Source organism: Corvus brachyrhynchos, unplaced genomic scaffold (assembly GCF_000691975.1).
Source record: "Corvus brachyrhynchos isolate BGI_N302 unplaced genomic scaffold, ASM69197v1 scaffold92, whole genome shotgun sequence".
NCBI lineage: Eukaryota > Metazoa > Chordata > Aves > Passeriformes > Corvidae > Corvus > Corvus brachyrhynchos.
In genome coordinates this window covers 4,311,876-4,338,426 of record NW_008236973.1, presented here as the reverse complement: position 1 = coordinate 4,338,426, position 26,551 = coordinate 4,311,876, and the positions used below count along the sequence as shown (strand labels likewise).

At 38.6% G+C, this 26,551-nt stretch overlaps 1 long non-coding RNA gene across 4 annotated transcripts in view; it reads left to right on the top strand.

The window, feature by feature from the left end:
* Positions 1–26,551, top strand: part of LOC108445283 — a 49,092-nt gene that overhangs the window by 7,664 nt on the left and 14,877 nt on the right. The gene's annotated exons all lie outside the window — the stretch shown is intronic.

Here is a 26,551-nt window from a genome sequence, read left to right as displayed (position 1 = left end):
GGGGATATAAAGAGTGACCTAAAGCTTATCCACTTGAGAGTGAGAGTCCCTGGGGGGCAGCAGTCCATTATGGGAACTTGAACTCCGTAGGATGAAGCTGGAACAGCTTCCATAGCCCAAGTATCCAAACATTTCTGCATATTTTGTAGCATCTTTGTTTTGTACTTCTCAGGACTGTCGGTGCCCCTGGTGTAGGAGGAGCAGCGTCCCATGCCCACCCTTATATCTGCACTTTGGCTGGTATGGCAATCCATTACCCCATTTAAGAATTTCTGCCAGCTCCTGGTTGTTCACTACAGAAATTCTCTTCAGCCATTTCGCACTTGCACTGTTTGAAAATGGTTGGAGAGCAGTAACGAGATTGATCTGGTTTAGGGAACTAATTCACTCTGTCTTGTAGATGTAATGAATTTAAGTATGAGCAAGATCATCATGTTCATTTAGGGTAGCAATAACAAGGTAGGTAACTAAGCTGTCATTGCGATGCTTTCCGATATTTGGATCCTCCTGCTGAGAAGTGGTTAAGGAAAGCTGAATGTGAGACTTTGCTATTTCCTCTCTTAGCAAGAATGGGTGCAGAAACTCAGCCAATGCACAGCTGGAGGAAAGAGTTAGAAGGTGCTCTTCTGACAGGAGCTCCATCAGAGATCAGTAGGTTAATAGGATCCAATCAAAGGTCTTCTTTGGGTCATGCTTGAACAGCTAAAACACTTATTTGCGTTCTTCAAGCCAAATAATTGTATTTTGTGCTGAAGCAGAAGGGGAACACAAACACAGATAAATACTGCCTTTTTCATGGGGGCCAGTTACCAGCAGCTGAAGGGCAGTAAATTCCTAAACTGTTGGAGCACGATCCTGGTGGTATTGATTTGGTCGTGAGGTAGTTTCAAGTAAAGGTAATCACAAGTAAAACTCCCTGATCAGGCTGCTTGCACCCTTTTTGTTGTCACAGAACAGACACTGTAAAATTAATTTGTAATATTGCTATAAAATCACGTTACTGATCTAAGGAATTTGGATATTTTTATTCTTGTAATTTAAACTATTATTTTATGGCACGGTGTTGTTTGGATATTTCTCCATATAGCTCATTTTCTTTTTAGGTGGGTGCAGACTCTTCTGTCCCCATGCAGTGAAGTCATTTATGGATCATCTGCTCTGCAAATCTATCAAGAGAGAGATGGTTCAATGACATCATCCTCATGTCGTCAGTGGGAGCAGAGGACACTTAGAATCACATAAAATTATAATGCTAGTGTTAGGCTTGAAATTCTCAGTATTAGCAAAATCAAGAAATTTAGAGATCAGACAAATTAATAATACCTTCTAAGACCTTTCCTCCTCAAACGAAACTCTAAGTGTGAATGGACTTCAACCATGTCAGGGCTTTAACGGAAATGCTTAATATATGTAAACATGAAAAAAGATGTTAATGAACTTATAATGCTTTATGAGATTTATCTTTTGGCCAACTTGTAAAGAATTTTTAAATAGTTTTGTTTTCTTGGTTGCTTAAAAGTCTCTATTTTAATTCCTGAGATCCTTGTTCAGCCACTTTCTGAAATTTCCAAAATTTTCCAGGGCTATAATCTACTTTGACTTAAGACAGTCTGAAGAGGGCTGATGTTCCAGGGAACATGTGTTTTGAATTGAAGAACAATGATACAGTTTTGTTTGCACTCATAAATAATGAATCTTGCTCTGACCACAAGTAAAATTGTTTAAATTAGTCTCCTGATTCAGTAATTGATCTGAAGTGTATGCTATGTCAGAGCTATCAATATACTGATGGCTGCATGAATCTCAGAGAGCTACGGTAGTGTTTATGAAGGACATTATAAAAAATATAAAGGCAGTTAGAAATGAGCTTTGTGGATTATCTTCAGTTAATGGCATGGCAAATGTCATTTTATGGACCTAATTTACTGAACATTAATAATGCTACAGTTGAAGTAAATCATTTTAATGGCAAGATTTATGTGAATAACACTAGCACTAATTTGCCAATGGAATTTACAAAATCCATTTAGCTCTTCTAAAGAGGCACTAAATGGATGTTATGGCTTGGTTTTAGACTGCTGCTATCATGGGAGCAGGGCAGGCCTGCTCTTTCTTTCTCCCTTGTGTTTGTGCATAGTGAAAGCCAGAAGATGTGTTCAGCAATAACACTTCAGTGAGTCAGAGAATAGTGCTGAGTGATCAACCCACCCTTTTTGTGTGTGCCTTCAGCTAAGAGCAAGTGATTAAAGTTATGCCAAAGCAATTCTGGGAAGAGGTGCTTGGAGACTGTACCTCCTGCACGGTGTTCTCCCTGTATTAAGCAGCTTTTATCTTCAGATAGCTAAGCTGGTGTGAAGTTTTGTATCCTTTAGGGGTGCAGAAGGCTACTGGGAGAGCAAGATGGGGGGGATGAAGAAACCTCAATGCCTTTGCCCATTTTGCTTATGAAATTATTATCTGCTGGTATTAAATGCGGAATATACGACAGTATCTACAGTGTGAAGATGTCCAGGATGACAGGAGGTCCTTCCTTCCTCTTCACAAGAGATAATCAGGAACTCTCATGGCAAGTAAGATGCACTGAGCCAGCAAGGGGAAGCTCCCAAGCAGTGTACCCTCAAGAGGTGGAGCAGTAACACTGCAGAACCTTCGGTCTCCGTCAACATGATGGAGGTGGTTCCTGCTTTTTCAGGAACAAATGCAGAAGTCAGAATTTTTTTAGCCTTAGTTTTCAAAATTCACGGTCACTTACTGTAAAAAACTTGTTTGAACTCAAGGCAAAATGAGTTTAATATAAGTAATTGACAAACCTATGAACTAATAAAGCTGGGAAAAGAAAGAAAACAAAAAAAGAAACTAAGAAAGACAGTGTTGTTTCTGTTTTTAAATACATAGAAATTACTTAGACACTGTCATAGTAGGGAACCACATAAATAAAAGATAGACAAATAGATAAATAGATAGATAGATAGATAGATAAACCAGCCAGCCAATGGAAGAAAAATGACTAAAGACTGTAGTGTTTGCTCATCAGGTGTCTAGTATGAACATACAAGCTGATCAAATAGTGCATAATTATCAGCTTAAAAATTATTGCATAGAGCATTTGATTATTCATGGAAAGTTATGGGCTCAGTTGAGTGTGAGATTTTATGCATGTCTGCTGGAACTGGTTGTTTATGATGTGACATTCTTTAATGGTAAAATGAAAAACAGCACAGTTCTGTGCCAGGACACAAGAGGGTCATAGGGGGAATGAATATTTATGAAGCAAAATAAATATGAAGATGGAACTTCCCTCTTCTTTTCCCATCCCCCACTACTGATTTTTTTTACTATACAGTCCATGACATGTAATTTACATTGGCTTATATATACCCTGGGACAGCTCACATCTGTGTTTAGCTCTGATTACGGTATGGTGTTGTGGACACCCTCTTTGAGAAGTGGGTGCTGTTAAAGGTGTCATTTGTCCTTTATTGCTTTAAGAATATTCATGTACTCCTGAAATGCTGCAATAAGCCAGTTTTGCAGGGCTATAGTTCTATTTTATCCATTTGTTTTAAGGAAATGTAGATACCTGTTCCCATTCAAACCCCTTGCCATAGGATTTCCCTGTATTCCATATTGTGATCTGCAATGTACTTTCAGGGAAGGGAGGGTTTTCTCCTCATTTTGCAAGTGAGGACCAAAGACAGAGGCAACTAATCTTTTCAGAACCGGACTGTGGCAGGGTGAGAAACCAAACAGAGGTGCCTTACATCCATAGCCTGTGCTTTAAGTACCAAGGTGAATTTTGTCTTTTGAATATTCTCTAATATTCACTCTTTGGTACTTATCCACCTGCCTGTATAGGTGGTACTTATCATCTTCCCTCAGTTTTTCAGGATGTAATTTGCGTAGATTTTTTGCCATGTGTAGTTTCAGACACATAATTGAAGTGGTTAAGATAGCTTAGTGCACTGAGATCCCCTCCACAGAAAATGGAGAGGAACATGTACTTCTGAAAAATGGTTTGGCTCTCCTAAGTTTTGATTTGACTGTGAAGATGACAATCTCCTTTTCACCAGAGGGAGGTCTACACTGAGGAGCTCCCAGAGTAGGAACTTCTGTTAGGTGACTGAAGTTGGAATGGATGCATGTAAGTGGAGTTTCTTAATAGTGAGACAGAACCTTGATGTCCTGCAGAGCCTCCTGGGATCATGATGCATTCTAGCAACAATTATCAAAAAGAACTGCTCTAAGGAAATGTGGGTAAAGTGAAAGCAGAAAGACTGCTAACACTTATCTTTACTCATTCATTGAGCAGCTATTGTGCAATTTTGCCAGAAACACCTCTTTCCAAGAAGTCTGTTTTTCAGTCCTGGGCACAGACAGTTGCCGACTTATCAAATAATGAGGTGTTTTTTGTAGTGTGCACAAATGAAGATGAGAAAAGCACATTCCTTGTAAATATATTCTCAGAGGAAAAAAAAAACCCCAGAATCTGGATGAGACATGACACATGAAAGCACTCAGTCTGACTCATATTACCACTAACTCATCATCACCTTTCTCAATAAAACCAAGCTGCTTAAAAATTGTGTTTAAAATGTTTTTTTTTCCCAGGGAGGAACAATATTTCAGGTGACAGAGAGGGAACACAGGAGACAGTAAAGAATTCAATATAGATAAAATACTATGGTTTCGCTCTAGTTTTTTTTCTTCACTACAATTTTTCTTCTGAATTCTTTATGGGCTGTGTTCTATGGGGGAAAAATGGCCCAAACAAAACAAGCTTTAAGAAGCAAAGTGAATTTCAAAGACAACCTGAAATGAAGAGTGAACATTCAAACAACTGAGAGGAAGTGTATCCCTCCTTTGAACTCTGGAGGTTAGTATGAACTGGCAATACTTTCTTTCAGACCGTTCCTCACAATTAGGTACAGCACTGATGAAAACTCAGAGAGGAGATCAATGATGTGATCTGGAAAGAGATTGAACCCATAATGGAGCAATCAAGAGCAAATGCTTTCTGAACATGGGCTTTCACAGGGATCAAAAGAATTTCTTCAACAGCCTGTTTATTTACTAGCGAAGGTACTTGTATTTATTACCCTACTGAGAACAAAGAACCAGTGCTGGTACCTGGTTGTTTTATTTCCACAGTTCTGCTATCATCATCAATAGCTGAGACAAGTTCCTCAACAGAAACAAGAAATGGGCCTGCTTGCCCACAGCTAGATGGCTTGAAGGAAGAGTATTATGGTGTAACATTTTCTTCTTGTCTCCAGCTCTCTCCCACGGGAGAAAGGAAACCATCTGCACAGCCCACATCCTTCATTGCCCTAACTTCCTTAGAAAGAGCACCAAAAATCCACCAAAAAAACATTTGAGATGTTAAAGTGTAGGATCTCAGTTTGTGATCTTGCTGAGGAAAATCATAGCTGAGAATTTTCAAAAGGCAAGATAGTTTAGTTATATCACACAGATGAATTTTATTGTCAGGAGATGGGATTCTAATGGAAAGTTTTGTTTCCATTTTATATGTTCTGCATTATTTTGCTTCTTGGGATTGAGCAGGGATAATAGATACTTGGCTCTGTTTCCTTGTGCAATTTAAAGAAAATAGATCATTGTCTGACCTGAAACTGAGAGGACACCACTGTCCGTCTAATTCTGTGTTTGGATGCTTCTGAGCAGTGAGCGTGGGGCACAGGGACACAAAAACTTGAATCTCTAATCCAAGAGACCACTTAAGGACTTGTATTTAACACGGGAACAAACTTCTGGAATTAAGAGCCTTACTGGATGGGGTCAGAGCTCATAATTTGGTCTTGAACCAAAGAGGGGGCTTAGGGAAGCATCCACTCACTACAGCAGCATCAGACAGCCAGAGCCTCCTGGTGAATCTTTCTCATTGTTTTAAATGCTATTTATATATTTCAAAGTGTAACGAATGGAAAGATCATAAAATCATGGTGACTGTTCATAAAATTTAGGGAAAACAAAATAAACAGTCACAGACCCTGAGTTGAAAGAATGAAAAAAAAATCCACAGTTTTTCTCCAACAAGAGATGTATTCCCATGATGTACATTCTTGGTATAATTCATATCATATAAACTGAATAAACACAAGGAAAAGCCACAACATGAACAAAAAAAAAAAGGAACAGGAATGACTCATTCTCTGGCAAAGAGCAATCTTAAGAAAAATTACTATCTGCAGGACCTGTCCGCAGAGCCTCTTCTACTGCTTGGTTACAATAAACAAAGGTTCCATCTTTTAAAACAAAACAATTTTTTAAATAATGAAAAATATCCTCAGAGACCACTCACGACTTATTAGGGTTTTATCTAGACAGAAAAATTAATACGCAAGGTTTGTGTCAAAGTAAAAATTAGTTTCCCTTATAACTTACACTTATTCTGCGTAACTACTGCTTTCATATTTCTCATTTTATTGACCTACTCACCTTACTCTGAGCAACTTACTCACTCTGTATGTCCCCAGTATTTGAAATGAGCTTCAGCATGCCATCCAACGTAAAAAATAGTTTGACATAGTAGCTGAATTGTCACAGGCATGTCAAGATATATGTGGGGTATTTTGTGATTTTTCTGCCCATTCCAGGGCATCCCACACAGCTACTGAGGACCTTTGTGTTAAATCAGCTTTGACTAATGAAGTCCTTGTCTGCCATGGGGTGTTCCTTAATTGGGTACAGGGGTTATGTTTTATTTATTTGTCCTTTGTTTTTTTGAGTTTCCTTTTCCAGCACCTCTTCTCTCAGATGGTCCTAATGATTCTTGAAGATCCCCATGGTGGTAAGTTTCTATCAGGACATAGCTGTATTGTTTCAGAGGTTTGCCATGCTCCCTCTAGTGTGACTGAACAGCTATGTTAGGTAGTCCCTGGGAGTGGCTGGCAAGATCTTGCCTTTTTTTGGTCCTTTTCTCACTCTTCTTTTGGCAGCGATTTTTTTAGGATAAAAGAGAACACCCTTTGTCCCTGTTGTTCCTGTAAGTATAGATGTATGATAGGGCACAGCCAGCTGAAGCAGACCTTGTCAAGAGATTCTTGAGGGTCTCTTTGACACCTCCCCATGTTCAGGAAATGTCCAGTATATTTATTTGCTTTTTGACAAGGTACAGTGGGACCAGATCTCCAGATCTCTGGTGATGCCTTTGTGAGAAATGGTGGAAAACCACTGCGTAGTTTGGTACTCTCCACAAAACCAGAGTTTTAGCAAAGCAGTCAAGTAATAATGGACATAATAACATTTCTTCCTAGAATCAATGCGAGCAACCTACCAAAACACAGAAATTGTATTCAAGTGAAAGTGATGAGTAATTTTCACTTGTATCACTGTCGTATTTTTGTATATTTCGCTATTGTGATCTTTCCTATTATGCTTTCTGTAACATCCAGGAGTCTCTGTGAGGAGTGAATCATCTAGTAAGGACATCCCAGAGAAAGTGGGAATGAACTCTTTCCTAAGTGCTTCAAGCATCCAAGAACCTCTTTAATACATAACATGGAAGTCATTATTTTGGATATTTGCAGAGAGAGTGCATTTGCAATGTATCATATACACCTTTGGTCTCTGAGAAAACAAATAATGTGAAGGGCAAGAACACAGTTACAGCTCTGTTCTGTTTCCATATTTTTGTGCCTCCTTGGGATACTTGCATTGCAGTCTCGAATGCATTAAGTGTTATGCATGAAGTCACATGACTTGAACTCTGGGCCAGACAGAGATTAATTGATTTCTAATGGAAAAATGCGTGCCTGATGCTCTCATCATCTCAAGCCATCCTTTCCTGCCTAGTGAGTGGTAATCTGTTGTCTATCAGAAAGTTAAATCTGGAACGTTATTTACTCTTGTTGATACAAACTGTGGAAATATATCTCTTCCTTTCCACCTGCTTCATAGGGTAACTTTTCCAGTTCTTTTCATTTGGTTTGTGGTGGATCCTTTCAATGGGCAACTTCTAATTTTGAAAATCAGTCTTGTGAAGAACTGTCTTTGTTACAGACAGGGTCTGTCCTGCTGCTGTGTTTTCTGCTAGGGTATGTACCTGAGGTGCATACATCTAGCTAGTAAACATAATAAGTATCTTAGGTTTTTCAGGAACAGACTGACTGGAGTAGAGTGTGTGTGTCTGTTTTTTGGGAGTTGGTAGTGAGTGTGCCACATGTTCTGCCACCAGCTTACCCCCCTGAGGCTATGCATCTCCTGCTTCCCTCACAAGGCAATTTAAAAGTGGGCTAAGTCCACCTCAGGACTTTTCTCAAGCCTTACCCAGCACATTTAAGATGTTCATATCTGGTGTATTGCTGTTCTTACTCTTCACTGTATGGCTGGCCAGACTGGATGGAGCTGTTGTGGGATAATGTTTTGATCCATTATGATAGTGTTTTGTTGACATACCTTCATCATGACAAGGATTTGACAGATTAATGCCCTGACTTTGTCCTGCTGGACCACTTCTCTGTAACATGTTGTATAAAAACTGGATATAGTTTCACTTTGCTTTTCAGTTTCATTTTGGTCTTTTGCTACTTTTTGGTCTGTTTAGAAAATCAGCTCTTCAGGGCAGGAGCCTGCTGTTCTAATGCATCTATATAGTTTCTGTCAGTGAAAACAACAAATGAAAAGTGCCTCACTTCTGGTTGTATTCACAGAGCGTGTCTTACTCTGGGGACAGACACAGAGCATCTGAGTTACTTGCACTGACATGCAATGCTTGTAATCCTTGAAGGTTACACCAAGTCCCTCTGATGTGTGCTTGGGCAAAATATTGCTTCTTTGGCAGTGACCAAAAGAATGATGCTTTTGGCCTCTCTACCACTGTTCTTGTGATGCAGATGTCTGTTGGCAAATAACTATCTGTCCTCCATCTTTGGTGGTGAAAACACCGAGAGTCAGACTTCACTTCCTGAGGATGCGTTGTCATTCTAGAAAAATTAGAATGGTATTTCATTTCTAAGAAAATTAGGACTTCATTTCATGAAAATATGTGGTCATGGTATGTAGCTGTGAAGTGAGGGATATGTCTGAGGAAGCAATCAGCTTTCAAATAATGTTTGCCATATAGGATGAAAAGGAAGTACCTTGCCTTTTACTGCATCCCTTCCAACCTGGTTCAGTTTTGCCTGCACTTGCATGCAAGATTGCAAGTCCTGGGATGGTGTGTGCTTTTTCTCCAACTTTTCTTAAACTGAGTACAATCCCAGTCCTGAAGCTCTTATTTTTCTTGTGAAAGATATTCCAACTTTTTAAACAGCTATTGTTCAAAAGATGCTTCTACCCCTCTGACTTTTCAATAATTGCCCACCCTGTTTACAGATATGTCAAGCACAGTTCAGAGGCAGATTCTAAAGAAGTTTTCTACCATCATCATTCCTAGTAAATTCATAGATTTAATTCAACCTATCTTTAGAACACACATCATTTTGTTTCCCAATAAAGTATTCTTTTTGTGACCTCCTAATTAATAAGATTAAGGGAATTTAGCCCGGGAAACTGACAAAAGGCAACATTCTAGGACCCTCACTGAATATTAATATCCATCTTGTAGCAAAAGCAGAACACTTGTTTGTGTATATTGGAGCCCCACTGGTTTAGGTCTTTACTAGGAAAACAACAAAGAAGAGGAAAAAAATAACAAATTACAGCTGAAACAAATCATCAGCATTGCTGTTTTCAAATTACTGTATTTCTGGGGAATTTCAGCCAGTTACATGAAAAAGAAGACACCAGTTTCAATGGAGCTTTGATAGTCAGGTTATGTTAATAATGGGAACTCATGTAAAATGCATAAGGTATACCTTACAGATGAAGAAGATTGCTAATAATTATTCTGTATGCTAAGAGTGTAGCTCTTTCTGAACTGATACATAAAGACTCCTTTACATCCCAGTCTAATTACTTATAGACAGTTGAGCACAAAATTGCTTTCATCTGTTTGAACATGTGGAAGGAAAGAGATTAGAGAAGTACCTTTCAAAACAGCTGGTTGGCATGTTAAAGAAGAAAACCTACTGGTTCTTCGGTTCTGACTGAAAAGTGCATTTCTTTATAATTAGACCTATTAAAGTAAATGTCATGCAGGGGGATTCTCAGAGGAGGTGACTGGGGTGCACAGCATGAAAAGTCAGTTGCTCTCTTGTGGCTGCTCCAGAAACTGGAAGTTTTCAAAGATGGGGAAAGATAGGAGTAGGTGTTTCGACACCTTGTGTTTTTCTCTGGCCATTTTGTGATTTCTTTTGGTGCACTGGCTCCCATAAAATAGGAGTGGGAATTCCTGAGGTGATAAATGGCTGTGTGCATGACCCTTCTTGATCCTTTCCTGACCCTTCTTGATCCTTTCCTGACCCTTCTTGATCCTTTTCTTTTGCTGTCCTTAAAGAAGAAGTCAATGTAAGTGGTGTGGAAAATAATCTCTTACACAGGAAAAAATCATATAGAGTGACATCAGAATTGCGGAATAATATTTGTTGGAGTCTTTGGAGCTCTTCTGGTCCAGCCCTCCAGCCCTCCAAAAGGTTGTTTGTGTCCTTGTCCTGTCAAGTTTTGATCATCTCAGAGAATATCTCAAGGTCAAGTCTCAAGAACAAGGGAACAGTTAAAATAACCAGCTTAATCTGGCGTTCTATCCCTGGCAGTCACAAGTGGGTAGTATTTAGGGGATGATCAGTGAGAAAGTCTGAAGTAATCCTTCCTGCTGCATCCCTCAAATCTGTGAGTTTTGGGTTTATTTTATGCATATCTGGAATCTGTGGCATGCGGGTTGGTCTTTTTTTTCATCATAGGTATTGACTCTTTATAAGACAAAGATGGTGTATGGGCAGATTCTGTGTTCAGTCCAGGTTCTTGTCTTCCCTAGATGAATTTTCACACGCATAAAGACAGAAAATTTTAGATAAGACTTTACAAGACATTTCATCAAATAAACAAGAGGTCCACAGCCTTAATATGTACTGCTGCCCTTTTTCATTAGAAAAGATCCAGAAAGACACCTGCTCTTTGTGTCCATCTGGGTATGCTGATAATTGGACACTGTGGTCTCTCAGCTGGCAGTACTTGAGTAATAATAATGAAATTGCCCCATGTAGTGGCTCACAAATCCCAGCTCTTTCTGAATTTACCTTGCTTCCCACAAAGGCCCTTGGTGAAGCTATTTTACGCTGTTTAAGGAAGGATATCCCGGCCTCTCCTGAGCTCATATCAAGAGGCTTAACCTCTCCTTTGAGAAAGCAAAAGGCAATATGGTACATAGCTCCAAAAGATGACTGACCCTTTCATTAGTGAAGTTATTGAAGAGGACGTGGTGGAGCACAGAACTTGCTGGATGCTTCCTGTTAAACCTCTAGGGCAGCACAGGAGAATGACTGTCTCACAGAGCCCTGAGTCTTCCCAGGGACCAGCACCACACAGTGACCACTGAGTGCTTGTCTTGGGATGACTTTATGGTGTGTATCCCATATTGCTGCCCTATGCCCAGAAATTAATTTTTGTGCCTTTCTATGCCTTTAAACTGAGCCTGAGAGGGGGAAGGAAAAACTGAGCAAAACTTTTTCAAAGCAGTTTGCAACTTGTTCAAGGTCACACAGAGATAGCGACTTTTTTTTCAGCTGCGGCAGGAGGGTGAGAAGGGAGGGAAGCACCCGGCTGGCTTTTCTTCCCAGCCAGCTTTCGGCAGTTTTTTATCCCTCAGCTCCTTTTCCTTCAGAGAGTTGAACTTTTGTTTTCCGGGACTTTGTTTTTTTCCCTTTTCTCTCTGCTGTACTGTTTCAACATCAGGATACATGGGAGGAATTCCCACTGAGGCCTTGGCCCTGGAGATGGGCTGGGAGATAGAGAGATCTACCGAAGGACACTGAAATTTTCCCAGGTTTCTCTCAGCAGAGCAAGACGTTTTATTATTTAGCATCATTATCTTTTTCCTGTGTGTTTGTTCAATAAATAGTTTTTATCTCTTTCACTTTCCTTTGAGGAAAATGTATTTTTCCTGAACATGGTGGGGGAGGGGTGGTTGTGACCTGCCTTCTCTCAGAGGATGTATTTCTAAATTTGGCCAAACTGGAAGAGTGCTTGACTAGAAATAAAAATAACTGTGACAACATCAGTCACACTAAGTCATGAATGAGTTGGCCTTTTTCTTTTTTTTCTAACTTGGTTTGGACTTACATCAACTTTGAATTCTTTATGGAAAGAAGATACCTCTGATTAAAAGATACATCTTGATTTAAAGGACAGCTAGTGTGTTGTACATATAATACATGGCTACCAGGAGCACTACTGATTGCTGATAATTTAATTCCTATAACAGACTAGAGAAAGCTTATTACCTGGCAGCCAGCATTCAATCACTATTTTCTGAAATAAATAGCCTATCAGACAGCTAGTGATAAAAAAGCAAACATGATGTTCTTAACTTTGTGTATTTTTAAATGTAATATACTGTGCTAACAAAGACGTCCTAAAAGCTGTCTTGCTGCTAATCCTTCTCAATGGCTTTTCCCTGTGTTTGTGGCATGGTTTATTTAAGTAAGTGGTATTGTTACATTAATTTTAAAATCTGATGTATCACTAAATAAGATAATAGAGCATGAAATGCACTAAAATACTGTCTTCTCTGTTATACTCATGAGGCTCATGGTTGGTTTTTATTGTGATGTAGAAAAAGAAGCATCTTAAAATAAGTAAGTACCACTGGTTGCGTATTTTCTTTCTTTCATTATCATTGTTGTTGGAACCATAAAAACAAGTAGAGGAGCAAAGACTATAGAAACACTCAAGGATCTTGGCTGCAGAAGATTAAATACTGTAAAAAAAAATAATTCTCCCCATTTCTCCAACAACCCAAAACCACATATCCCTCCACAGAAAACTTGGTGTTTTAGTCTGGTAAAATGTAATAAATGGAGAAGCAGCGAGGCGGATAAGGGAAGTAGAAGGGAAGAATCTCATTCATTTTAATTAATTAATAAAGAAAATTACAGCAAATCTATGGAAAATACATCAGTCCTTTCAGTTATCTGTCTTTTACTGATATAGGTTGAAGTCTGCTGTGACATTGGTTATAGATCAAATATAGAGCTGACTGTGAATTTTCATTGTGACATGAACAAACATTTTTTGGATCAAAACATAATTTTTAATAAAAGTTTGGAATTGTTCAATATGCTATAAGTAGGAAGTGACATACTATGATATTTAGTTGGGGAATTAGAATAGCTCAAATGAAAATGTTTTATTCACCTAAGAGATGCAAGGTGATGTATTTCAGATTAGCTGAACATGAACCTGTGTCTGCCTAAGACACCCCATAGAAGCAGAGGATCTGCTTTTTGGTGTAGCTCACATTCCTATGCTCTTCTAATTGGGATTTTTGGCATGGTGAGGTTTCCACAATATATCATTGCTCATTCTCATTGCCTAAGAAATACATTAAATTGAAACACAGGGCAAATTAATCCATAGATCAGTCCAAGATTTCTTATTTGGGATTTGGAGGAAACAAACTTTCCAATGAAAAACAGAATGAGTTTTGAATGTTCTAAATCAAATTAGTACATAATTGAAAATACGATGTATACATTTTTGATAATATATGGCATACTTTTATTCCTCTGCAATGTATATACACTGCAAATAGGCAAAATTTTCTGTATTGAATTTAAAATTATTTGAGCTAAAAATGAGGACTGAAATCAACTTCTTGCATAATTATAACCACTTAAAAAAAGGCAATGAGAGAAAAGAGAGGAAAAAATTAGTGAAAATTGGCTCAGAGATGGGAGTATATTATTAAAAAAAACTTGTATGTGGCAATAATAATGGCAAGATGATGGAGTGTTTCCTTATAGATATTCTGAGGTTGTGGAGATTAAGGAATCTGTCCCCTTTTACCTTCACCTTCCTTCGTAAAATCTATTTTCACTGTAATGTAATGTACTAATAAACACTAAAGGCATTTTAGAATAAATCAGGTCATAGCTTCTGCTTCCTTTTGAGTGTCCATCTGAAATAATTAGCTGCAGAAAAGTATATACATAAATATATATATATTTATATACACTTTTGGAAGAAATGGCACAGCTGCTGCCAGCTATGCCCTCTGGCACTCCGAGAGGCAGAAGCTCCTCCTGGGTTTTGCAGTATGCTCTGAAGTGGAGCTGTGTTTTAATTGCTCCATCCATCCCTATTAAGGGACAGGCAGAAAAGGAAAAAAAAACATCTAATGAGAAAACAGATATTGTATATACATTACACTAAATACCTGTGGTTAAAAGAATATTAATGTTGCTAAATGAAGCACTGAAAATCCAGGAAATATATGGCTCCTGGTCTAATGTTAATTTAGCTTCTGCAGCCAACACCATTATGCTACAGTTCCAGGGATTCCTGCTTCACCTACTGTAGGATTGGCTGGTCCTTCAAGACTTTTCTACTCTTCACAGGTGGTATGGAGATCCAAGCCTTATTTATCTTATAAAATAGATACCCTGTTCTAAGTACAGGGTTATTAATTTCCTCATCATTTTTCATTTAGGCCTCCTACTACATTCGGTTAATGGTACTCATGGTACTCATGGTGCTCATTATTATAATATGCAATGTCTTCAAGAGCATTCAATATTGTATTTCTGCAAAATCCTGGGAGGTGATGGGTGATTACTATTGCTCGTTATATGTGTTGTTATGCACACAATATTGTTCGTGAGCAAAGAAAAACTTTATATACATAGCCAAGAATTTATTTTTGTCATGTCTAAAATATTTTCAGTATAATCCAAGAATCATTTGTGCAAATTTAACTTCAGAAAAGAATATTTGAATACAGAAATTCTCATTAATAATAACAATTTCGTTAAAATTGTAATACACATGCTTAATTTCCACCCCTTCTTCTGTTATTATGCTCAACATTTTCCTGCTCCTCTTGCTCCCAAGGTTGGTGGTTTCATTTTAAGCATGTTGGGGGTGCATTGCACACTTGTCAGCTTCTAGTCATTTACTCAAAGAAATATGATGTTCATCTTGGTGGTTTCCTCAATGAAGGATTTTCTATATGCTTGCTAACATATAATTATATATTTGCTCTTTCCTCATAGGTCTGCAGCTTTAAGTTATGTCCAAATTTGCTGGATATATGCCCTTTCTGTAGGCTATATGTTATGTCTTTATTCTTAGTTATACCTAAGCCCAGTTTTGTCCAGTCCCAGGTGTGCTTTTCTTTAACTGACTGTAGGTTAGTTGCTTACAGCTGTGGGTCTTGAGTACCAAGCCTGTGTACACATTTCTTATCATCCCATGGAGGTATTCCTCTAGACTGCATCCTGTCTGTCCACTTCTCTGCTGTCACAGCAGGCCTGGATTTCTCTACACTACATCATTAATATATATTAGAGTTGTGAAATCATAGTCGTATTCCATATAAAGATAAACAAAAGTAAAACAAATCAGCCAGAGGTACCTGTTACATTAGAAAACTTGATGTTAAAGACAAATCAAGAGAAGCAAAGTTGCCAGCTAGCCAAGAAAAGCCCACACAGGGCAAGCCTGGCAATCTTCAGTCTTGAGGTCTGGGAAACTCAGTGCAAATCTGATAGTTTGCTACTAGCAAGAGCTATTCCATATTTCAGGGGCTGAAATTACAGTGTGCATCCTGAGATATAAATTAATTAGAAAGAAAATTCTACATTTCTTTAATAATTACTTGAACTCATTGAAAGTTGTGTTTTTTGAAACTTCAAGGAGTTTCAATTCATTGAAAGTACTTTTAGTTCCTAATTAGACCATTGCAATCATGCTGTAAACAAAGGTGGTGATGAGCAGACACATGCTGAGTTAGGATGTTGTCTAGTAGAAATGGACACATTAGAGGATTTTGGAGTTAGGTGGAAGCTCAGCTCAGAACCCAGAAGTTCAGAGTAAATTTCACTGGTATTGGCTGTTTTGAGCTGCCCTGGGAATGCAAAGCAGCTATAAAATTGACTTAAATGGCCAGTAAAATGGGTCTTACTGCTGCTTTGTGTCACTGAATTGCTCCAAAGCAGCTGGAATATCCCATGAATCTGGTCCCAGATGTTTATGTGGAGTTTATTCAAACTATTCTAACCTCTTTGACATGAAATCTGCTGAAACCTCATGAGAATAAGTTCTTCCTCCTTCTACTCTCAACCAGAAATGCCAAATGAATGGGCAGCTTTTAGTTTCTTTACTCTTTTCATTTGATGAATACTGTACATGCAAAACAAAGCCACCAGAACTTAACCAAGTATTTCAGAATTTCTCCTCAAACATAATTTAATTTTAATTCTAAGAAGATCCACTGTGTTTGGGTGGTAGTGACATCACCACTTATACCTAAATTGGGTTCTTTACTGTTGCTGATATATATATATATTGCAGGATTCATTTTCTATCATGTGGTCTTACATCTAACGGTCCTGATTTTCAGCTGGATTGCAAATAACTTGTGTAATAAATTCGTTGCCTATTCTGTTTTTTTCCATTCTAGTTACTATGTTATCTACTGCTGTATTCCAACAGGTGGTCATTTGTGGGTTTGGTTTCACAGGAGCTCAGGCAATTGCAGTTCAGTTTAGTAACCTGTCATTCTCTTTAGGGGTGATGGTGCAAGATATGCTAGTACATCATCCCACTCATCTGGACACTTAATCTATGAGTTCAAATCAAAGTTAGAATTATTTTATAACAATGCAAGAGTGAAATTTACAGTACCTTCATTCACACTAAACCCAAACTCATACTAAATTGGCTCACTCTAGTCAAGGAGCACCCCTGTGGACTAAGTTACCTCTTGGCATGAGTAAAAGTGTTACAGTCTGTCCCATTCTGATGCCAGCTCCAATCTGGGTCTGTTCTGCCTTTATAACAAAATTCAGGTAGCAGGAAAGAGACACCTGATCTGTATTCCCATCCCTTGTACTGACCCTTGTTTGTACAATTAAATTTGCATAAGGTCACAGATTTCTGTGATGTTCAGGATAGTCTTTATCATGACACCTATGTCATCTTTGGGACTTTTCTCCTTATCAGAGGCAAGTCCAGCTTTTCATAAGATATAAATAATGTAAAATTGTATAAAAATATTTCTGGCTTGAGTAATCTGAAGCACAGCCAAACAAAACACTAGGGATTGCATTGGAAGGAACGTCTTTCATTTTTTGGCAGCACAGATGAAGTAGCTGACCCAACAGAAAATATCTCTAATGTATTTGTTTAAAATTCCCCAACTTTTTCAAAACATTCATAAAAATATTGAGCTTTAAGTTTACACTTTACAACATCCTTGAAGAAACATCCTGCAAACATGACTTATCACCAAATTAGAGATGCACTAACAGATAGAGAAAGGACTGTTTTTTGTGGCCAAGGTGAAGGCTAAAGTAAATATTGATTACAGACAAGCTTTTATACACCAATATTCAAAAGGAGTTAAAGAGGCACTTTCTTCAATAGGAATGTTCATTCTAATCCTCTTTTTATCCCGTGTTTGGTTGCTATATTTTATTTAATGCATTTTACAATAATAAGAGCTTTGTATAGGTTGCATAGTGAAGCTTTCAAATATCTACATGAAAGGCATGACCTTAAAAAGGAGGCAGGAGGGACAGAATAGGTGAATTGTTAACAGATGAATAATTGGTCTTGAGAAATGTCAACAGAGCCTGCTTGTCTACACTACAGCCATTCCAGGAGAGGTAAACAGAGGTAGTCTTTTTGCTGCAATTATACTTGTGACATTCAGAGGGATTCTTCTAATGACTCACATGCCTGAAATTACTTGGTCTACAGTGGGTTGAGGCCAATCTGAATCCAGTAGCACACTGCATAGTGACGAAGTTATTAGTCAAGGAATATGTTTATTTAAAATAAAAGTAGCTCCAAATTAGGTGCCAGTTATTTTTTTAGTCTGTGTGTTGGACCAGTAGATAAGACCGTCAAATAGAGGGAAAACCAGCAGAATGTTCACATATGGTTTTATGAATATTTAGCACCCAGCTGATAATATAAAGGTTAAGGGCATTCATCATTTGCAAATTTCTGTTTGGAGGACCTTGTAATGTGGAGGTTGAAAAGACTCCACACTCCTGTACTACAGAATTCACTGTGTAAGCAGTCAGGATGGAGAGTGGGAGAGGATGTGGAATGTCCGTGTACACAGCAGGAGTGTTAGGATCTGTGGTGTCCTTCCCATAGGCATTGCCTGACGCTGCACTCCACTCTGCTCTTTCTCTCAGACTGAATAACTCCTGTGCTTCAGAGTCCCTCTGTGTAACAGACTTTTCATATATACTCGAAGCAGTAATCCAGTAGCTCAGGCATCACTCTATTAATATTCCATTGATTATTGTTTTATTGAGAAACTGGACATAACAATTAGGACTTCTGTCCTATTTTATCACTTGAAGATTAACTTGTGACCTAAATTGAATCACTCAGTCATGCTGAAAACTGCAGAGATTGTCTTGTCTAGCTGAAGTATCTGTCACATGCTTTTTAGATAAGAGACTTTATTTTAAAACAGGCATCGGGAGAAATTGTTTGACATGATTTAAAAGTCTGCCAGTGATCCTTGCTAATTTCCCCAAAGTGTCACTAATATCTGAGTTCAGACAAAAGAGTCTAGGGTTATAGATTCAGGTGCTGCTTTGTGTCTTTACCGAATATCCTCACATATTTGTGAGCCTGCTGTATTCCATGCCTATATTTGCTCTCTTTCCTCTCATCACCCAGTTCAACTGCCCACCAGCAACAGCAAACTCCTGCAGTGTCCCATTTATCCCTCTTATACATCCACATTAGGCAAGGCAGTGATATTTCAAAAATGTCTTTTGACTATCAAATTAGGCCTCAAATCTCATGAGAACTCCAATTTCAAGATTACACATGTTCAATATAAGGTCCCACTTGTAGGATTAAACTTTCTGGGAAGCAGACATCAAACAGCATGGTATGAGAGATTTTCCTCACCCAGGACATGGTGGGCCATGTGTCAGGACTATGACCCACATGAGTACTTTTGTTGCACACCTTTGTCCCATAAAAGTAGGCAGATATGTTTAGTAACAACCATGTCTGTACATTGCAACTCCTGCCTGTACAGCAACAGGAGCATCCCGTCGTTTTTATGTAGTACTCAATATAGAATCTCTCCATGACTTCTGTACCTCTGTTAGGAATTACCATGTGGTATATACAAGCAAGAAACTGACAGCTTTTTGCTGCAATCACTGAGATTTTACAACTGTGCAACTAATGCACCTTTTGCCTTTTTACCAAATATTTTTGTCTCAAGGCACTATAGGATGAGTATTTTAACTGATATGAAGTGTGAGTTTTGCTTTTTAATTTCTAATTGATCACAGTCCAATTGTTGTTTATATTGTGTTATGTTAGCTGATGCGGTGTAAGAGTCCAGTTAGAGAAAACAGAATATATAAAGAATCCTACGCATTCAATAATACTGATAAGATGCCATCTATTTTTTCACTTTTGAATCTTTTTGCCACATTCTTCAATTAATTCATTGATGTTTCTTGGGGATTCATCCCCCAAGATCCTCTATTACTTTCACATAACTACACTAGGCACGTAATGTTTTTCCTGGTATGATTCCCTTTTGCTTCTCAAACACATCTCTTTTCTTGATGTTGGCAGCATGAACTGTTTGATGGGGTAGAATTTATAAACATTATCTTTTAGAACTTGCACAACTGGATGAAACCAATAATTCACTCCTTTTTTTCTTACAGAAGTGTTTCCAAGGCTAAAAATCTTTCATGGTATTGCTAGCTTTCTGTTTCCTAGAAAAATGAAAAAAATTGAAAATACTAGCTATTACTGAAACAGCTTGTATTCTACTTCTCTTTCACCAGTATTCATTATTTATCATTGTCTTCACAAAATTAGGCCAGCATGTTGCCATATTTGGACACAATTTTAAAGTAGCACTGAATGTTAAAAAGAGAAGCATTATAAAACAAACCACATTTGAAACTATGTCCTTTTGGTTTCTGGATTTGAAAAAGTGTCAATAAAAATAAAGGTAGTCTGAGTAACTTTGGAAATAGGTTGAAGATTCTAGATTATTAGGTAGTTCTAGGAAAAACAGGGGTTTTTTTTGTTCATCTTAAGGTCCTCCTGCAAATAAGCTCCATCTTGTGTTCGAATTTGTGGGTTTTTAAAGGAAGGAAATGTAATTGCATAAAAATATGCAGAAGACATATTAGGGTAGCTGCACAACTGTACTGATGTTGGTAAGTGGACTGATTGTGAAGTGGGCAAAGTCACCCAAGTGTCTAGGGGTATGTCTTAGGTTGGGAATTTCTGTGAGTCACCCTCAATCCACATCAAAGCCAAACTGAGGTGTGCACCAGCTCCTCCCTACACATCTGCGTCAGCCCATTTTTGATCAGAAGAAATGGGCAAGAGATTTCCCATTTAAAATCCTGCCCCCTCCCCCCCCCAGCATAGATAATGCGAGTTTATTTTCTATATAACAAGTCTGAACACTTACTGCCACTTAATAATTTGATATTAGCCAATTTGTTCCCCACAGAGTGACACAAGAGTGGTATCACAGAGTCAATTGAGCATATATGTGTTTTAGCCCTGAGCTAAAGTCTTGAGCTACAAACAGAACTCAAGGTCTCTCAAGTTTTCCTTTGTTATTATTGTGGCTATTCTTTCAGAGGGTTATGGAAATCTGAGCTGCACTGTCTTTCAGAGTCTTCATGAAGCACAGCTGTACTTCACACAATTGTTTAAAGGATTCTGTCTGAGTTACAGTGAACCTCAAAAGTTGTCACAGATAATTGACTGATCATCCCTCAGGGACTCTGGAAATATCATTGCGGAACTGTCCAGCAAAAATTTCTTCAGTGAAGAGTGTTTTATATGGTGTCCACATCAGAGCTGGTGCAGACAGGAAAGAGCAGGGTGAGAACTGGCCATAAGTGTGCTGAGGGAGAGAATGTAACTGCCTGCTCCGGGCCGTGTCTTTCCCTCTGTCGGATCCTGCAAGAAACACTTGTTCTTAGGGTCAAGCTATTGGTGTACATTCAGTTCTTAAAGATAACTAAGAAGGGAATAGATACATGAGGAAATTCAGAAATTTAACTAATGGAACCTACTGCCTGCCCACAAAATGAAAAACCAGGTATTGATGCATGCTGGACTGAACTTTGAAAAGATGGGAAGGCCACTGGAGATAGGAAAGGTGGGAAGGTCATAAGCTTGGCACCTAAATCAAATACTCAAACTGCCTCTGTCCATTATTTCCTCTGGTCTTCGATCAGAGAGCTCTTTCCTCAAAATTCTTTCATAAATTTTTAGTGAATATTTATGTGAAGGGGGTGCATCTGTGTGTCGACTGAAAAATGAGAATTTTGAAGGGAATCTTCAATTTTATTCAGTTTTATATGAAGAGATTTTGGAAGCAGTTGGACATTTTGCTACAAAACATATATTCTGCTTTCTTATAGGGATATGTATGTAGTGGAAAATATCTTTTTATCCGAGCCTTCCTTTGATAACTCTTTTACTTTTCCATTCTTTTGCCATTTTACTTCTACTGCTTTTTGACCCTGTCTGTGTTCCCCCACTTAATAATGTGCTAAATGTTTCTGTCTTCTGCAACTCTTACATTGAGACCCTTCAGTAACATCCTATTAGACACCTTGCATGAATGCCTAGAGATGAACAACAGAGGTAGCTGAAAGAGCACACAGGCAATTCCAAGACACAAGTGATGTGTGACAAACTGTCTCCACTCTGCTTACATAATTGTCTGAATCTTGATTTAAGTTTCCCCTGCTGCCAGAAAAGAATTATGCCGCAGAATCTGTGCTCTTCCTATTTGAACACTGGATTGTCATTAGTGATGATTTGTGCCAGATATCATTAAAATTATGCATAAAAATATAAATGATCTGCAAAGCAATTACAAGCTTACCGTTCCAGACCACTTTTTCGTCACCCAAAGCTCTCTGTGTTTTGAATGAGATTTTCACATGCAGAAAAATAATCCCTATTTTTATTCCTTAAAATAAATTTCAGGACTTTTTTTTCCCAATTTATTTATTTGTAATTAAAAAATAGGCAAGTTATTTAGGAGCTCAGTGAATACCAAGTGAATGTGGTGCCCAAGCACCTTAGCAAATCTGGGCCTGAGAACAACTGAAGTTGAGTGTACTTGAAATATGTGGCTCTTCCTGGAAGTGGGAATAGCCACTACTTCAAAACACAGCAAACCTCAACTGCTTGTTGATAGGTTTTGTTTCTGTGATGTATTTATTTCAGTAGAAATATGATTGCTAGACCTGATTTTAACCAGGTATCTTGTGGGCAGATATTATACAAATTTCTCTACACAAGATCTGCTAATGCATCTCAGTTTGAATTTGTAAATCTGCCAAGTTTCACTCATTCAGAGAGTGGCTTCCTCATTTGGGATTAATTTTAAGACTCTCTTAAAAAGTGTCTCCACTTGTGATGAAACATTTTGCTGTGTGTGAATGAGATGTATAAAACCTCATTCTAAAGGCCAAATTCATCTCTGGTGTAACTTCCAGGGAATTCCACGATGCTTTGAAATCTTTTTCATTCAGATGATCAGAGCTCAAGAAGCGTGAACACTTCTTCAACTTGATCCCTGTGCATTTTGCACGGAGTGCCAGTCATATAATGGTTTCCTGAAATGTTCATTTGGAGTGAGAGATGAGCGAGTCACAGATCATTTTCATTTTAGCCTAAGCCAGGATGAAAACTCTACTGATGAGGTGAATTTGACATACAGCTTAGCTATTCATACATAAGAATAACATACACTTTACAACATATATAAACACACTTAAAATAGTAAAACTTCCCGTTTTTCTTTGTTCCTTTCTCCAAAATAAGCATATTAAGAAAGCAGTGAAAGTAAGTAGCTTGTGAAAGGAGCTGCCACTGGTGTAAAGCCATTATATATATATTATAACTAAGACATCCACCTGCCTTTTTGAACACAATAAATCAGCAGCAAAACCAAACAGAAAACAAGAATTAAAAAAAAAAATCCCCAAACAAGTCATGTTTGCTGATAATATTATTCAAGACTAAAGATTCCTTTTGTCTTCCGTGTGATACTAAAAAACTCTCAGGCTGATAAAATCAGCAAGGACAGGGCAATTGTCATTGCTCATTTTATGACCTGCGGCATTGCTGCAGTGTCTCAGACTGCCTTGGCACCATTAGTCCCTAGACTGCTTCTGCTGATCTTAAAGAGGCTTTTGTTGGTAATCAGTACAGACTCTGGAATCCCAGGACACCACTGCTAGTTATGCTGAGCTAAAATCATAAGGAGTGCAAGCAATAACAAGCACCAAGGCCTGTGCTGACCCTTAGCAGCTGTTTATATCCAATCATAACTGAGCAAATGACTTCCCAAACGAAAAAGCATGTTTTTGGAACTGATAATAAATCAACCTTTAAAGAATGAGAAATACTTATTAGTTTTATTCTCTGCTAGGTTGTAAAAAAACCAAATAAGAACCCCTGCCTTAGAGCCAGACGGCTTTCACATATATAGAGAGATTTAAAGGGGTTGCACATCAAAAGGGGGCATTTTTAATAGTGCTCACATGACAGAAGAACACTACTGCATTTCTGAAAGTGATACACTCCAGCCTAATGAAAGGTAACTCACAGAAAACCAACTAAATTGCCACCAAATCTCTGGCAATTAGTAAAAATAAAACTTTTAAGTTCTTAATGGGGCAAAGGAATAATAAATAACATAATTCTGATAGTGTGAATTTCAGTGTCAGGGATAATGTGATAAAGCTGTTCTTACTTCAAAATGTTTGACTATAATTAATAACAGAAGAGATTTTTATAGCTGCAGGGAAGAGAAGGTAACAGTGCCTGCGTGAAGGGAGAGAGGACATGCTGCTTCAGTGCCAAAATCCCTGAGCTGTCCCGCTCCCTGTGCCTCCAGGGAGCCTTGGTGGGAGTTTTTGCCTGTGCCGGGGCCAGCAGCATGGCTGCTGACAGAATCCAAAGCCTCCTTCCTGAGCTGATGCACCAGGGCTGATTCTGGTGGGTGAAGAAGTGGATGGACAGTCATGTGTGACATCCTGATGATGGTAACCCTTTCTTGCTGGACCACATATTTAATATTTGCAGGAATAGCTACTTTTCTCCTCTTTCTCTTCCTCTGCATCAGCATTGGAATTTAATAGAGCTTATCAGGAACAGAGTGGAGGCAGGATTCATCTGTCTGAACTGTGTGTTTACATCTGAGCTGGCCAGCTCTTCTGAGAACAATTTGTCTCGCCCTCAAGACGACAACCTGTTCAAATGAGCTACACAATAGAAGTACCTTTTGCTGACCTTAAAGGGAGCTGGTGACACCTATCCCAGGCAGAGAGGTCCGTATGGCAGATATCTTGAGCTTAGGTGAATAAAACCCCCTCTAAGAGCCATCCTCATATTTTCCTTATGTTGGTTATGAATCCTGGGTCAGGAAAAGGTTGAGAATATTAGACCAAGATGAGCAATATCATTTTTGTAGCTATGGTGTTGTTTTGAACTTTTGCAGACAACTGCCACACCCCTCTGATGTTTTCTTCATAACATACCAACTGCTGTGAGATTGGCACAACAGTGTAATATTAATAGAAGAAATCTGGTTTGAATAACCTTAAAGTCAATGCTCTTGTAAATCTAATAAGTACTTGGATATTGACGTTCTCATCCCCATCTGCAGAATTTAAAAATCTGAAATTCATTTAAGTCTTATAATTAATAAACAAAAGTCCTCAGACACTATTAGTTACCCTATATTTTTATGGTGCTATCCCTAAAAGGATATTAAAGTGCTTTGAACGTGGCCAGATCCCCTACAATAATGTAAGAGGAATGTTTTTCATTGACATTCTACAGAGAAACCAAAGAAATTACTGATACAGGCCAAACTTTGAAATGCTTGGATATTTCCTAAGGACCATTCTTGTGCTGATTGGAGGACATGAAAAGATGAGAGACACTATGGCAGTGGTACTAAAAGAGCAGCCTAGTCTGTAGGTTCGATGCGGGGGATAAGAATGCTGGAGTCTGAGCATGCAAAAGCTGCTTCAGGGATGAATTAGCAGGTGCTTTCGGAGAGTCATTTAGCAAAGCAGCTGCGAAATGTGTGCTGGCCTGAACTGGCTGGTAGAAGAGGTGAGGCAGAGGCAGGGAGCAACACTGGAGACTCCAGTGGAGTCAGTGAGGAGAGTGGACACATTTGCTTTCTTCCTGGCACAATTTGCTATGGCCTCTGCCAAGTGCCCAGTAATAATTAGGATATGCTAATTGGCAAATGAAGTATGCTAATGATCAGACGAAGCAGATGCTAATAAGATTGGCAGGGGTACGGTTTCCCTGCCAGCCAAGTAGGAAAAAAAAATAAGAAGGTGAGAGTATGGGGAGGTGCCCAGCTGACCTCTCAGAAGGCCTTTGTTCCCAAAAGCAAGATAGTAATTTAGAGGGGTGTGTGTGGGAGCTGTTGTGCTGCCCTGCAGTAACCGGCATCCCTCTCATCAGGAGACTGTCTGCAGAATAAATGTGTTGTCTCTGACAGGGATGAACATCTCTCATCTGCCCAAAGTAACTGAATGGGAAAAGTCAGACATGTGGTAGCCATAGGAATATTTGGTATTTCAATTAAACTATCCAGGAAACACAAGGGGTCATATGTTTTTTTCCAATCATTTGTGCTATTATACATGCACAATGTAGGGACTGAACTCTCCCAACATAACAACATTAAATGGTCACAAATGGGTATTTCTTAAGAACTTTCAAAAATTTTTTGAGTGTTAGACTGGGCACCCTTGTGGGGGGACAAAGACAGATTTGAGAGATGCAAACAGGTAAGGCAAGTGAGAGGTCCTGTGGTACTGTCATTTGACTTTGACAATATCTGATGATATTTTCTTCCTTAAAAAATCCCAAAATAGTCTGTGAGGCCCAACAGCTTACCTTTGGGTATATTAAAAAACCCCCAAACACACACAGGATTTTCCTATTTGGATATTTTCCTACATTTTGTAGAATCAACAGCAAAACTAGAGGTTTACTGTGGGACATTTGGAGTGAGGCCTTTTCTCAGGATCATTGAGGATTTGGGATGCTGCTGTTGGAGCTCATGTTCTAAATTTCTCTTATCTTTTATGAAGGCATATGCATACTTTGCTGTACTGAATTTCTGTTCACAACTTTGGATTTCACCTCCAGAAATTCCTAAGGTCTTAATAAAGACTTTAATGCTTGGTTAAGTCATTCAGGCCTAACATAGGAATTTTTTGAAAGTGCATTCAGATACTCCTGCCTAATTCCAGAACCAGCCAGAACCTCTAGGAACTTCATTGTTCGAATGGAGAGGTCCCCAGAGCCCAGAATCATGCTTTTCTATGTTTTCCGACCTGACTTGATCTTGTCAGGCTCATCAGTTACTATCACGCTTCTGCTTCACCCTAACCAGCTGCCAGAAAATGTTGTT